The following is a 13,995-nucleotide window of genomic DNA, read 5'->3' as shown; positions in this document are numbered from 1 at the left end:
GGTGATGTGACTTATAAAACCAATAGAGATTTGCACTGAAAAAAAAAAAAACAATAGTACGATATTGCGCACACATGGCTTACCCATAGACTGGAGGTTCAAATGGCTCTGAGCACTATGCGACTTAACTGCTGAGGTCATCAGTCGCCTAGAACATAGAACTAATTAAACTAACTAACCTAAGGACATCACACACATCTATGCCCGAGGCAGGATTCGAACCTGCGACCGTAGCGGTCGCTCGGTTCCAGACAGCCTGGTGGATGTCTCATATCAGCGCACACTCCACAGCAGAGTGAAAATCTCATTCTGGAATAGTACATTTCATTCGCGCATCGCTTTATTCATTGTGTTTGCAGTTTGTTTACAACAAGGGAAATTACAGTGATAACACTGAAAGGCTACAGGACGTGCCCGACGCGATGTCCTTCACGTTATAGCCGGCCGGTGTGACCGAGCGGTTCTAGGCGCTTCAGTCTGGGACCGCGCGACCGCTCCGGTCGTAGGATCGAATCCTGCTTCGGGCATGTATGTGTGTGATGCCCTTAGGTTAGTTACGTTTAAGTAGTTCTAAGCTCTAGGGGACCGATGACCTCCGACGTTAAGTCCCATAGTGCTCAGAGCCATTTGAACCATTTTCACATTATAAGACTGCAGCCGTCCCCTCCACCCGTTTATGGACTTTAATCAAGACTTGTGACGGAATACAAGCACAAGCTTTTGAAGGTGAGCAAGGTTTCTGATCTTGCATACACAAGACTGAAATCTAATAGACTTGAATGTGGTAACGTAGTGACCACTCCGCCGGACCTCAGTGACCTATCTGTCTAAGAGAAAAACTGGATATTCGGGTAAGCCACGACAATTAGCCAGTAATGATGCTGGGCGACACCTTATCTTCGTCTAAGGGCTGGGATACACACGACAGCTTTTTACTCTCAGACTATGGGACAATTTCGCTGACAGTTACTCCCTGATAGTTACTTGCGAGTAATTTCCGTAAGTGTCTGAGAGTCTTGCGGGGGCAGATGTCAGAAGCGTTTACACACAGTCTGTGAGAGCTGAGAGATCACTCTTCGATAGATTTTTTCAGACGTGTTTCTGTGTGTGAAGGAAGAAGTTCGATGGAAAAGCGTCAGGCTGCAACTGCACTTTTAATACGTTTAATGGCAAAGGAAAAGTGTTAGCGACTGTGTTAGTTTTGAATAAGAGAGTGGATTAGGTAGTGCGATGATTCTGGAGCACACAAGAATCTCATTGCGGACCTTGTGATGGAAGATACACAAAAATATTGGTATTTTACGAGAATGCTGAATGCGGAAGAAATACTCCTTATAATGGAACCCAAAATTACCAAGCAGGATACTTTTATGCGTAAATCCATTAGCGTTAATGGCAGAATACATGTGACACTATCATTTATAAAATCAAGTACGTTTATTCCCTTTAGTATTTGGTAAAGTAACAATTACGAAGAAATAACATCATTCCAAATTTCATCTTGATACCCATACTGGTTCGAAGGCCAAATAGGGAAGATAATCTGATAAGTGACGCATTTCCAGACAGAACTTCATTTGAACGTCTTTACTTCTACTGGCTCAAGGAACAACTCGTAAATTTCCTGAGGTCTGCTCTTCAACAGCATAATCAATAAATTGTGGCCATAGCTGTATTACTTGAAGTTAACTGACAGTATTCGGAGTTCCAAAACGATTACTTTCAAACATGACTTCGCTTGTTTCTCTATGTTAAATAGTATGTTTTACGAAATTGCTTTGCCTGATTCCTTAAATTTTAGACTTTTGGTAGATTTCTTCTATAGGCGTATTAAAAACTGTAGCCATTCCAGGTAAGAAACTTTGCTCCTTATTTCGTTTTCTGTAGTCCAGAAACTGACATAACGACGGCCTTTCCTCGTACAGATTAGTCCGGCGTCCACTTCCTGGCAGCCTACTTAGCCTTTTTTTTTTTTTTTTTTTTTTGCCGACGCATCGTTCACATTCACTTCACCATGCGTATCCATGGCGACACCAGTGAGCTCGACACCCTGACAATGCGGTATACGTTTATAGAGCAGATGGATGTCGCAACCGGTTAGTCTCTCATTTGTATTAATGAAGGATCGTCTCTGCTCGATGATAGTTTTAATTGTTTATGAATTCCATATAACATTTCTGTGATGTTTTATAAGCTTTTGCCGCGTTACATTGTTTAGAAATTTCAAAATATGCCCACTGATCGTGCTGTTGGCGTAAGAACTAAAACGGGCAATTTCTTCGCTCAGAAACAAGCCGTGGCAACAAATTATGGGTCGAAACACTCAGTTTCGTGAGTACTTTCATTTCATGCGTGCATGAGTACGGGAAAATGTATTACCAAGTTCTGGTAGCGTAAAAGCTGTCAAATACGTCACAATTCCTGGGCGCCATATGGTCGCTCAGCACTCACCGAGTACTCGCAGCTCTCCCAACAACGCCGGTATAATTTTTCTTGCGTTAGAGCTACGGTGAGCAGCTCTGGAGAGATATAGTTTACCGTCTACACGAGAAGTCTAAACTCGCTGAGTGCGACTATCTCACTGTCAGATCATTCCCCACTCTCGAACACTGCCGGCGATCTGACTCTAAGCCCTTTTTACACAGCATGTATTACTCGCAAAAGCTCTTTGAGAGTGATAAACTTTCACGTGTATACATAGCTTGACAACTGAAGATAACGGGTTGCGGCTAGTGTACCTTGAATGAAAAAGGTCCCTACAATACGAAACCCACACCAAACTATGACTTATGATGCGTCAACTCTCTTCGATGCGTTCATGGAGAGGTAGTCGACATCAGACGGCTATGTGTGATTCTGTTTACTTACTTCTGCGTACACAGATACACTATCTTCATGTATAAACAGAACGTCGTAGGAGAAACAAGTCTTCAAATTGAACCCGAACACCTGGATCTTCCTCAGAGAGGCCTTTGAATTCTGTAACGAATCATGTTTACGTGTGGCTAAAATTCTCATTACTGATGAAAGGCTAACACCGGTTTCCTGCGCCATACAGGATTTTTGCTGGACGATAATAGAACGGCGGTTGATGTTGCTTAATCCGTAGCCGTTATCAATCGTGAAGCATCGGGTTTGTCTGCTACAGAGTCGGTATTTCGCGGGTACGTTTCACAAGATGTCATGGGTTGAAAACCTGTGCGACAACACGGTAACTCCTCTCTCATATCAGGACGATCTGTACGCGTTCGGCTTGTGTTAATGCTATCAGATTTGACGTCATTTGGATGAAAAATCAATGATAGCTGCAGAACGAATACTGTTATGCTCAAATTATCAGTCTGTTTGATGAGGAAATGGGCACCTTGCCTGTAAGGATAAGATGTCAATCGTAACCCGAGAATTAATAACGCTATGCTATAATGAAAGGAAACATCGTTTTTCGAGAGTGATTCTCTACTTGTGAGATGTCTTTCAGTAGTAACATCCAAGATAGCGGCTTCCAGAATGGGCGCCATATTTGTAACATAGATTCACAGGTTCCCCCTCTCCTCACCCATATCACACTACGTGACTAAACTTATCTTTACCCAGCCGTTTTTGTTTTATAAGAGAGGTTCTACACCTATGGACCACCTTGTACGCAATACAGAAATTACTCAGCCCCAGTACACGTCACGCTAGTGTCGTCTCTACGCTCGACAATGTGCTCAGTTCTGCGAAAAAAAGGGTCTACAATTCTTCGGTTACGCCACATCTTTCTGAGGTCAGTCATTGATAACTACATCACTGATAACCGGACCTACCACAAGACTCTCACACCCTTACCAGTAATTATCAGAGGGTAGCTATCAGCGAAAATTGGCCCATAGTGTAAACAATTCTGTCTGACATGTCGGGTGTATCCTAGACCTTAGACGAAGGCATGCTGCCGTCGCTGCTGTCTGAATACCGGACATTTCCAACTTTCTTTCAGCACGGTGTTGTGCAACCTGATTACCGCTAGTTATCTGGGCTTACAACTCCCAAAATGAAATGATTTTGGTCACTACTTTTCACTTCCCAGATATTTACTATATCGTCTGGTAATGTAACAGTCCAGTCGAGATCTGATAGCGAGCCTGAGTGTTCGTCAGTTCAGGAATGTCTTCACAAAGCCCTTTGAACAAGGGTGTTGTCATGTTGGTGTGTCCATAGCATACTTGAAGACGTAGAAGAAAGAGCGCCACTTGGGATGTAACAGTCCTGTTTCATGTTCACAGTAACCTGAATGAGTAAGCCCACGTCAAGGTACGGAAACACCCCAAAACACCATGGAAACACTTATGGTCTGAACTACAACCTCAACATGCTGAGGGTTAAAAGCCTCATTCTGCCTTCGCTGCATTCGATTCCTTGCATCATTTGAAAACGGCGAAATTGTTACTTCTCGGATCATGCTACCATACGACACTGTTCCAGTCAGCTACTATCCTATTACAGTGCTGTTTGGCCCAGTAAAGACGTACAGCCTTAAGTATCTCTGTGAACTAGATGAGATGGATCTGCATCCACTGACAGCAGCTTTTCCTGTCGGATTTGAAACCGAGATTCACTGACAAGGCGTGCACTCATTTCCTGTTCCTGGGTGCTAGGAATTCCTTGTACCACCACTCCTCTTACGTCAGCCTCCGTAACTCAAGCTGTGAGCGTGTTGGCTGGTATGGAAGGACCGGCTTCGATTTCCGGCACTGCCAGGAATTTTTCTTTAGTGGAAGGGCTGGTACAGGGTGCACGCCGCCTCGTGATCCAAATGAGGAGCTACTTTAGAGAGAAGTGGCGGCTCCAAGCCCAAGAAAGCCTACAACGACCGGGAGAGCGGTTTACTGAACCCACGGCCCTCCATGCAGTGTCCAATGACATCATTGGCAGAAGATGACACGGCGGTCGGTCGGTATTGACGGGGCCCATCAGAGCCAGAATGTTGAGTTTTTCTTACAGCCCATAGGCCGTGTTACGTGGCTACGATTGGTACACTAGTAGACACGTTTGGACACACTCCGTTGCTACGCCAACAAACTGTGTTATTTCGATCACAGAACTGGCGTAGTCGCGTCCAAACATGATTGCTAATTTCTGCTGAGCTCTGGCGTCTCCACGTCGACCCGTCCTAGTGTGGTGAATCTATACAACCGCCTGGCACGACGTCAGTGGTGGAGGGTCATATGCGGTGAGCTTGTAACTAAAGTTGGTTTCGGTAGATAGTCTGTCACTATGCGCGCTCTCTCTCTCTCTCTCTCTCTTTCTCTCTCATACACACACACACACACACACACACACACACACACACACACACACACACAGACATAGAGAGAGAGAGAGAGAAGGATGGCGGGAAAGGGGGGATGTAGGCAGAGAGAAAGAGGGTGGAAATAATGTCGTGATAGAGCACCCCCTCCTACACCTTCCACTACTGCCTCTGCCTCATCCGTTCTTCAGAGAATGTATGCGCACTATCTCTCTGCTGGTTTTTTCTCATAGCCAGACGAATGCAAAAATGGTAAATGTAATGCTGCCACAAGACAAAACTAGCCTGAAATGTGTGTCTGGCATTTCCTGACTACGTAATAGGAACAGGAAAAACGTTTTAAGCGAGTTGGAAATGAGAAAATATTGCTCGAATATAAGAGTAGTTATCTCTGAGGAAAATAAAACTCCGCAGGTGACAATTAAAAGATCTTTGCCTCAGAACATTATCAGAAAAGAATTCATCTCTTGCTTGACAATATTCTGTTACAAAAGCTAAAGCTTCAAGGTCGGGCTGTAGATGTTAAGTCTTTCTAGTTGTTACTGATTAAAGTTGTAGTGGGACAGTGGATCTTCAGCTCTCTATTCCAACGGATGACGGCTGGTGTGGGAATCCATGCAATAGACTTCTAAAAAAGTAGGATAGGTGGGTGACGCTCTCACCCAGTTACTTTGTTCTAGAGCTATGGGATGATTTTCTTCTCGTATATGATGACTGTGGGAACCAACTCGAATGGCTTAAGCACCGATTGTATGGAACTCATAAATATGTGTTCGATAACGTAACGGGATTGCGGTCATAGCTGCAATAAGAAATGGTAGTACAAAATGGAATCTGTAAAACCGATTTAAGGTTGCACTCAGGATCTTGGTACTGTAGTTCACATTGTTGCCGTGATTTTAAACTTCTCGGAAGCCTTGAATACAGTTCCACGCCGTCGGCTAGTAGTGAACGCACAAGCTTATGTAATCTCGGGGGTAACTATACAACTCAATCCAATTCCTGCTTAACCGAGTGCACAACTCCTACACTTTAAACAATTTTTTTCTAGAAAACTTTGTGAAACATGCAAATATCCTTTATGTCACTTGATGGAAGCTATTGCTCCTTTCCGTGTCAAGAAAACGTGCCGAAAAGTTCCTGCTTTAGGTTTTTTCTTTAGTTAAATTTGGGACCTTCTAGCAAAGGCATTTGGTTCTCTTCGAAGGAGGCTACCAAGTACCTTAATTTACGGTACTCAAACGCACGTTTCTATGTTTACTCGGAAGACTGGTTTCGCAGTGAAAAGAGCAACTAATTTCGTTTCCACAAAAGAATGCACAGTGCGCTGCACCTCAGTTTTTTCTTTAGCGGAGATAAGTTTGCTTCTGGCTGCCGAGGAGGAAATATTTAAATTCTACCCCCACCCTCTCCCTCATAACTTGGCCCCGATGGAAAGTTTTTCTTAGAAATTTGCGTAAGATGAAGCTGAGTGAAAACAGATGCGAGCTATTCAGGGAGTAGAAACAGGTTAATAACCTCTAGAATACCGTAACGTTTACTAACAGGAGCGGAATGGATGGCGCTTTTATTTCGCGGAGTTACTGCTCGGGCTAACTTACAAACGCATTGTATGTTTTTCTTTCATGGAACACAGACTGCACCAGGCCTAACCAATGTTACGCGGTAGCCATTACAGGGGTAAAGTCAGTAACAGAGACCGTTGCAGAGGGAAAAATGCAGATAAATGACGTCTGATATTATCACTGTGGACAGAGTATTTTTATCATTAGAGACAGACTATTTTTGTCTGGATGTGTGATGTCACGCGAGAATAATATGTTATAGCATGAAAATGAATCTTCCAAATGTGGAGCTGTTTTGTCAAACAGTGAAAGTCATAAGCTGAGATGGATAAATGGAAAACAGATCTGTTTCTACACGTACAGATTACGATTTGTGCATTTTCTGTGCGCGATAATGTTCTTCTCCTCGCTGAAAAAATTCGTCATTTTGTCATTCTGTAAGGTGTCTATTGTCCACTCACTCTAAGGGTTTTGTTTGTAAACACTCAACAACGGACAAAGTTTTTCGGTTATTGCTTTACAAACGTACATTTTTTGCCCTGTTTTTGTCATATTTTATGTTGTTTCCTGTAACTGTCGACACTGTTCGGAATTACTTACAAATATAGGCTGCGTGTGGCCCGGCTGTAGTTGGTTTAGTGTACAACGTATTGGAAGCAGATAAAATTGTTTTGAACTGTTCATTTCATCTGCACCAAACGCACATGTGGGTTTTACGTTGAAGCCCATTCTTGTTGGAATTTCTCTCCAAATATGCCAAAAATATCATTAAAAGCATCCTTCATAGCGTTTACGGCTTCACGTCTACAAGATTCAGCTCGACCAGAAGAGTACAGAGTTAATCTGAAATTTTGATGATGGAGAATTCTGAAGAAAAGTTCTTACCGTGTATACTTTTCGCATACGACGGGGAATTTCTTGTCAGTCAACATGACAGTTGCATTTGGGGATCACAGCGACTAACGGAAACGCACCAAAAAATCAAAACATGGATATTCGGTGCGAACTGCCCCATCATCATGTTGTCAGATCTCTACATCCAGGTTAGAGCATATAACTGGAAACATTTCTATTCACTTGCAATTAATGTATTCACGAAAACTGGAAATTTTGAAGTTGTAATTAGGACTGATGATGTTTTAACGCAATATTTTGCTCCATATCTGCTTACAGCATTATCTGAGAAGCTCTTCAATCCATGGATTGGACGAGAGTTCAGTCCGCCGCCCCCCTGTGGATAGATAATTGCACTTCTGGACATCTGTTACTAGTATTACATGAAGAACACCATTTATGCGAAATCTTCGCTAGTATGAGTCGATCAGTCGCTTAAAACATCACAGAATTGCGTAATTGAAACTGTCTTCGTCAGCCTTGGTGTTCTAGCAGTAAGGGCGTGCCTGGAAACCGAGAAGTCCTGGAATCGAATCCCAGCCGGACTACGGACGGTTTCAGTCTACCTTCACCCCTGAACGATGAGGGAGTCACCAGGAATGACACATGGTTGGGACTGTCCGGTTGGATAGTTGAGGCAGACCGCCGAAGTAGCGTCCAAGTGAAAGCCTTGCAGCCGGGCGTTCACCCAAACAAAGTTGTTACTGACTCTTTCTCTGGATACGTTCATAAGACGTGGGTGGAGACTGTTTTGAATATGTCGAACGTACCGAGACAAATATAAAGTTTTGTGCATTTTTGAGTATTTTTGAAAATTCTGTATGCTTATGCGCTCATCAGTCTGCGTAGCATAATTTTCTAACCTTAGCGTCCTTTTTCTATCACCACACAGCAAGACATAAAGCAATGTCATTTATCGAAACCGCTGTTTCGAGGTGTAGGAAATTTTATCTAATATCAAGTGTCCACTTTACAAATGACTCACTGTAACAAAATCATGTCATTTGTACGTGTGCCTCTTCTTCGAGGATCGACGGATAACGCAGAGCAATGCGATATTTTTTTTGCGTATGCACATATTTTTAATTTTCTGAATAGTCTGTTGGAAGTTGTCTTATGTTATTAATCGGCAAACAGCTACTGCAGCGAGAGCAGCGTTGTGAGAGGCGGTAGCAGATCGGTGTCCAACGAAAAAAGATTATCACATTCATTTCGTACCAACGAAATTTAAGTTTTTAAGGAGATGAACTTATAACGCGTTGAAATATCTTACTAGACATCACACGTGCTGAGTTTATTGTTTTCTGCTAAAAATAATTGGAATTGTGAACGGGATTCAATAAAAAAGGTGCAAAACAATCACTGTGGAGACAAGAGGATCATTCTTACACGATCTTAATCTTCAGCACTATCCATTTGTTCTGATACTGGAGACTGACATGAGCATCAATTAACAACTGACCGAAATTTATGCTCGTTGCGACAAGTTTGTCTACATGTATGCTGTAGTGTTTAACGTTTTTTGTTCACCTTGGGCTGAACTGATTACGGCATGCCCGTAACTGTGTCAGAAGTGGCATGGGGAAGCAGGTCCATAGTCAGTGAAGACAGAGTCGGGAGGTGACAGCTTTTTGACCCATTTCAACTAGTAGTCTGGCGTAAGCCTACCCTCGAAGCTGACAGCCGGTGAACTGCACATTGTCGGTCTAAGATTAACAGTATTTATATGGGCCCGGCTCTTCCATGTTTTGCTAAGGCATCGTTTGCAATCACTTGTGCCACAACAGAGCCATGACTCCGCTGTGTAATAGTCAGGTCTTCAACGCCACAGCGTTTATTATCTTTCTGTAGTGTCAATAATATTATAAGCCCCGGCTTTGCTAGAAGGGCTGGAATATTTGGTAGCTTTTTGTGGTGGCAGCTGACCTGTTCAGCATATCCCTAAGATGCTACAAGTTCGATCCCAAATGGTTCAAATGGCTCTGAGCACTATGGGACTTAACATCTGAGGTCATTAGTCCCCTAGAACTTAGAACTACTTAAACCTAACTAACCTAAGGACATCACACACATCCATGCCCGAGGCAGGATTCGAACCTGCGACCGTAGCAGTCGCGCGGTTCCGGACTGCGCGCCTAGAACCGCTAGACCACCGCGGCCGGCAGTTCGATTCCAGGTGACCTACAAGAAAGGGTATCTCCCCATACGATTATGTAAATTTATGAAAAGCAATGTCATGCAACAACAACGTCTGATTGACGAAAAACTATTAGGGGTGGCCCCATTAAGCATGAAAGTACGGATACGTCACACATGGGTATATTACTGAAGGGGCTCATGTGTTTACGAAAGAAACTAGCAGTCGCTATAAAAAGTGAATGAATTACCCAGTTAAGTATGTAGACGTTTAATAAGCGGGCAAAAGTATTGTAATCATGAAATCGAGCCTTAGCACAGGTAGGTGAACATATGAAAGCATAACGTCAAACTAAATCAAAGATGTGACCAATGACTGTAAAAATAATTATTTGTTTAAAGAAAGAATCTGAATAGTAAGTAGAAAACCAGCAGAATCCTCGCAACCCTCTCGGCTCAGTGACCGGCTAGCTGGCTCGTTCTTATCACTACTACATGGTGTGAATGTGGAAGTCGTGACAGTAACAGCTGGAAATTCGCCTTTTGTACTCAGTTCTAGTATGGAGACATCCTTCCGTGTAATGCCTTGGTAGGAAGGGTGTACTCGTTGCACTCCCAACAGCAAGTCTGCTCTCTTCCGTCTTCTGGCAGCAAGTGTCATCTCACTTAACTTTTCGAAACTTGGCTACTTCTGTCATTGGAGGAATCTTGCCGACCAACTGCAGCAGACCTTGCGAGTTCAGACCAATAATGATTTTATAAATAAGTTTAACGAAGTCCTACTCTAGTGGATTTTCTCATGGTTAAGAAATGATGGTCTGGTGCAGGGAGGATGGCAGAAAATCTCTCCCACTTCATTGCAGGTTTCAGTCCTTAGCTAATCGAAGGCCTTACATCTAGACACTAGTGGAAAAGAGCACCTTCTACAGAAACAATTATTGTGAACCAGAGAAAAGACCGACAGGGTTCCCCATTCCGGTGGCTATACCTGGCTTCACATGCTATGTTTCCAAAAAGATTTGTTCAGGCATCTCACACTGTTGTGCAGAGATGGGGACTGGGGAATCCTCCATCACCTACTTGCTCTGATGGGCAGCTTTCGCTACTTAACACGTTAATGAACCTCTCTGGTCCTTTACTTAAACTTCTGTATTGCATGTGCCAGCTAGAAAGAGCTCTCAGGGCTGCAGAAAATAACAGGCCGCCTTCACTGCAATAAAAAGAAAGAAAAGAAGAAGTAATTACCTGCGCAATGCCAAGTAAAGCAGCCATGATACATCAATAAAATAGCACACTCCGCTGCAGAGTGAAATTCTCATTCTAATAAAATAGGTTTATTATGCGTTGGAAACAGACAAGAATGTCAGACTGCTAGAAAATGCTGATTCTAAATAGTTCAAATGGCTCTAAGCACTATGGGACTTAACATCTGATGTCATCAGTCCCCTAGACTACTACTTAAACCTAATGACATCACACAAATCCATGCCCGAGGCAGGATTCGAACATGCGACCGTAGCAGCAGCGCGGTTCCGGACTGAAGCGCCTAGAACCGCTCGGCCACAGCCAAGAAATCATATCATTGATTGTTGTATCCTATGTACATCTCCAGCTCCACAAACCTCATTATGCTGTGCGCTGGAAGGTTCTTCTGTAACTAATGTCTTTTCTGCCCTTCACTTTATCATTTGCGTAATATTAGGGGGAAAATAGGTGTATAAGGCACTATTCTCTTTGATTTTCTCATGATGGTCGTTTGATGAGACTAATGTAGGAGTAAAATGTTGCCTGACTCTACCTGGAACGTACGCTCTTGGATTTTCAATAATGAGATTCTCCACAACGTACAATGCCTCTCTTGTAATGTCTGTAGTTTGCAGATCGTCTCCGTAACGCCATCGCACCTAGTAAATGGTTTCGTGTCTAAACGAACTTTTCTCTATCGATCCTCTCTTTCTTGTGTGGTAATACAACTCCGTAAGGGTCCTAGAGTGATGAGCAAAACTCAAGAATCTGTCAGACACGTGTTTCCAACTTCATTCGTAGATGAAATACATTTACTTAAGACTGCTTCAATGAATTTCACCCTGGCATATGCTTTTCCTGCAATTTGTTTTCTGTGATCATTCCTTTTTCGCTCGCTCTAGGAGACAAAGCATCAGTCGGTAGCGGATATTTTCACTCCCTTATGTGCAATATTTTCCGATAATTTACGTTCAGGATCATCTGCCAGTCCGTGCTCTAACCGTCGATTTTCTGCAGGTCGTCTTGCAGATACTTACAGCCTTCAGGCGTTGCAATCTTCCTATCAACAATAGTATCGTCTGTGAACAGCCTCATGGAGCTTACTAAATCATTAATGTATATCGGAAATAGCAAAGAGCCTGTAGCAGCCCTTTTGAGATACATAGTAAAGTGCCTACAGCAGTCCTCTTTGGGTATTGCCAAAATTGATGTTAGATCTGTCGATTTGATTCTGTTAAGAATGACACGTTGAGTTCTATCTGCAAAGATGCTCTAAACCTCATCATAAGTCTGGTCTGATAGTTGCTAAGCTTGTATTTTGTTCAGCATACGGCAGTTACTTAGTTACTTACTTGTTATATAAATCATATTCGCGATAAACTTTATGATTAGGAACGTGTCAGAATAACGAACGTGCAACATACACACACATACATAAACACTAAAAAATATTTCTATAGCTCCACACAGGCCATTAAAAATTTTTATCTGTAAAAATAATTATTTTAATTCAAAAATAGTGGCCAAAGACTTCCGGCATAAGAAGTGACCCTAGTTGTGCCAACAGCTTTGTCAAAGAGCAGACAGACGTTCAGAGCACTCTCTTGTCCTTGGGGTGGGAAAAATACCCGCTTAACGGCGGAAGAATTAACAATGATCAACTGCAAGAGGATTCAGACGGTAATGGAAACCACTGGATTAAAGACACATAATTTATATCCGCGGGCCATGTGGCCCATAAGTAAACAAGAGTCTCGATGATTTCTCCTTTGGCAAAAGAGTATGGACTAACCCCAGTGCCCCATTCGCATCTCCGGCAGGTGACTGCCAATGGGGAGGTGATCACGAGAAAAAGATTGAATAACCAACAAAAGGGTAACGTTCTAGAGTCGGACTTGGAATGTCAGAAGTTTGAACGTTACAGAAACGCTAGAAAATCGGAAAAGGGAAATGCAGGGGTTCAATAAAGATAGGGTGGTGGTGAGTGAAGCGAAATGGGTTTCTGGTCAGACGAGTATGGAGTAATATCAACAGCAGCAGAAAATGGAATAACGGTAGTACCATTCATTATGAATAGGAACGGAAGGCAGATGTGAGTAACTATGAACAAATCAGTGATAATGTTGTTGTAATGAGAATCAACAGCAAACCAACACCGACAACAATAGTTGAGGTATCACGCCGACGTCGCAAGCAGGGTGTGAAGAGATGGAGAAATATGAGTGTACTGAACGGGTACTTCAGTGCGTATAGAGAAATAAAAATCTAATAGTCATGGGGGACTGGGCTGTGGCTGTAAGGAGGAAGAATATGGGCTGGTAGAAGGAATGAGAGACGAGAAAGACTAATTGAGTTCTGCAGTAAATATCGGTTAGTAATAGCGAATACTCTGTTCAAGAGTCACAAGAGGAGGAGATATACCTGGGAAAGGCCGGGAGATACGGTAACATTTAACTTAGATTACATCATAATCAGGCAGATATTCCGGAATCAGATATTGGATTGTACGGGGTACCGAGGAGCAGATATAGACTCAGATCACAAATGGTTCAAATGACTCTGAGCATTATGGGACTTAACACCTGAGGTCATCAGTCCCCTAGAACTTAGAACTACTTAAACCTAACTAACCTAAGGACATCACACACATCCATGCCCGAGGCAGGATTCGAACTTGCGACCGTAGCGGTCGCGCGGTTCAAGACTGAAGCGCCTAGAACCGCTCGGCTACAGCGGCCGGCCTCAGATCACAATATAGTAACAGTTTAGAGTAGGCTGATGATTAAGAGATTTGTCAGGAAGTACCAGGGCGCAAAGAAGTGGGATACAGAAGTACTAAGGAATGAAGAAATAAGCTTGAAGTCCTCT

The 13,995-nt window shown here is 43.0% G+C and overlaps 1 protein-coding gene across 1 annotated transcript in view; it reads right to left on the bottom strand.

The window, feature by feature from the left end:
• Positions 1-13,995, bottom strand: part of LOC126484166 (ADAMTS-like protein 4) — a 755,922-nt gene that overhangs the window by 164,966 nt on the left and 576,961 nt on the right. The gene's annotated exons all lie outside the window — the stretch shown is intronic.

Source organism: Schistocerca serialis, chromosome 6, assembly GCF_023864345.2.
Source record: "Schistocerca serialis cubense isolate TAMUIC-IGC-003099 chromosome 6, iqSchSeri2.2, whole genome shotgun sequence".
In the NCBI taxonomy this organism is placed as follows: domain Eukaryota; kingdom Metazoa; phylum Arthropoda; class Insecta; order Orthoptera; family Acrididae; genus Schistocerca; species Schistocerca serialis.
Note: the sequence above shows the minus strand (reverse complement) of the source record. Positions and strands in the feature narration are given on the sequence as shown.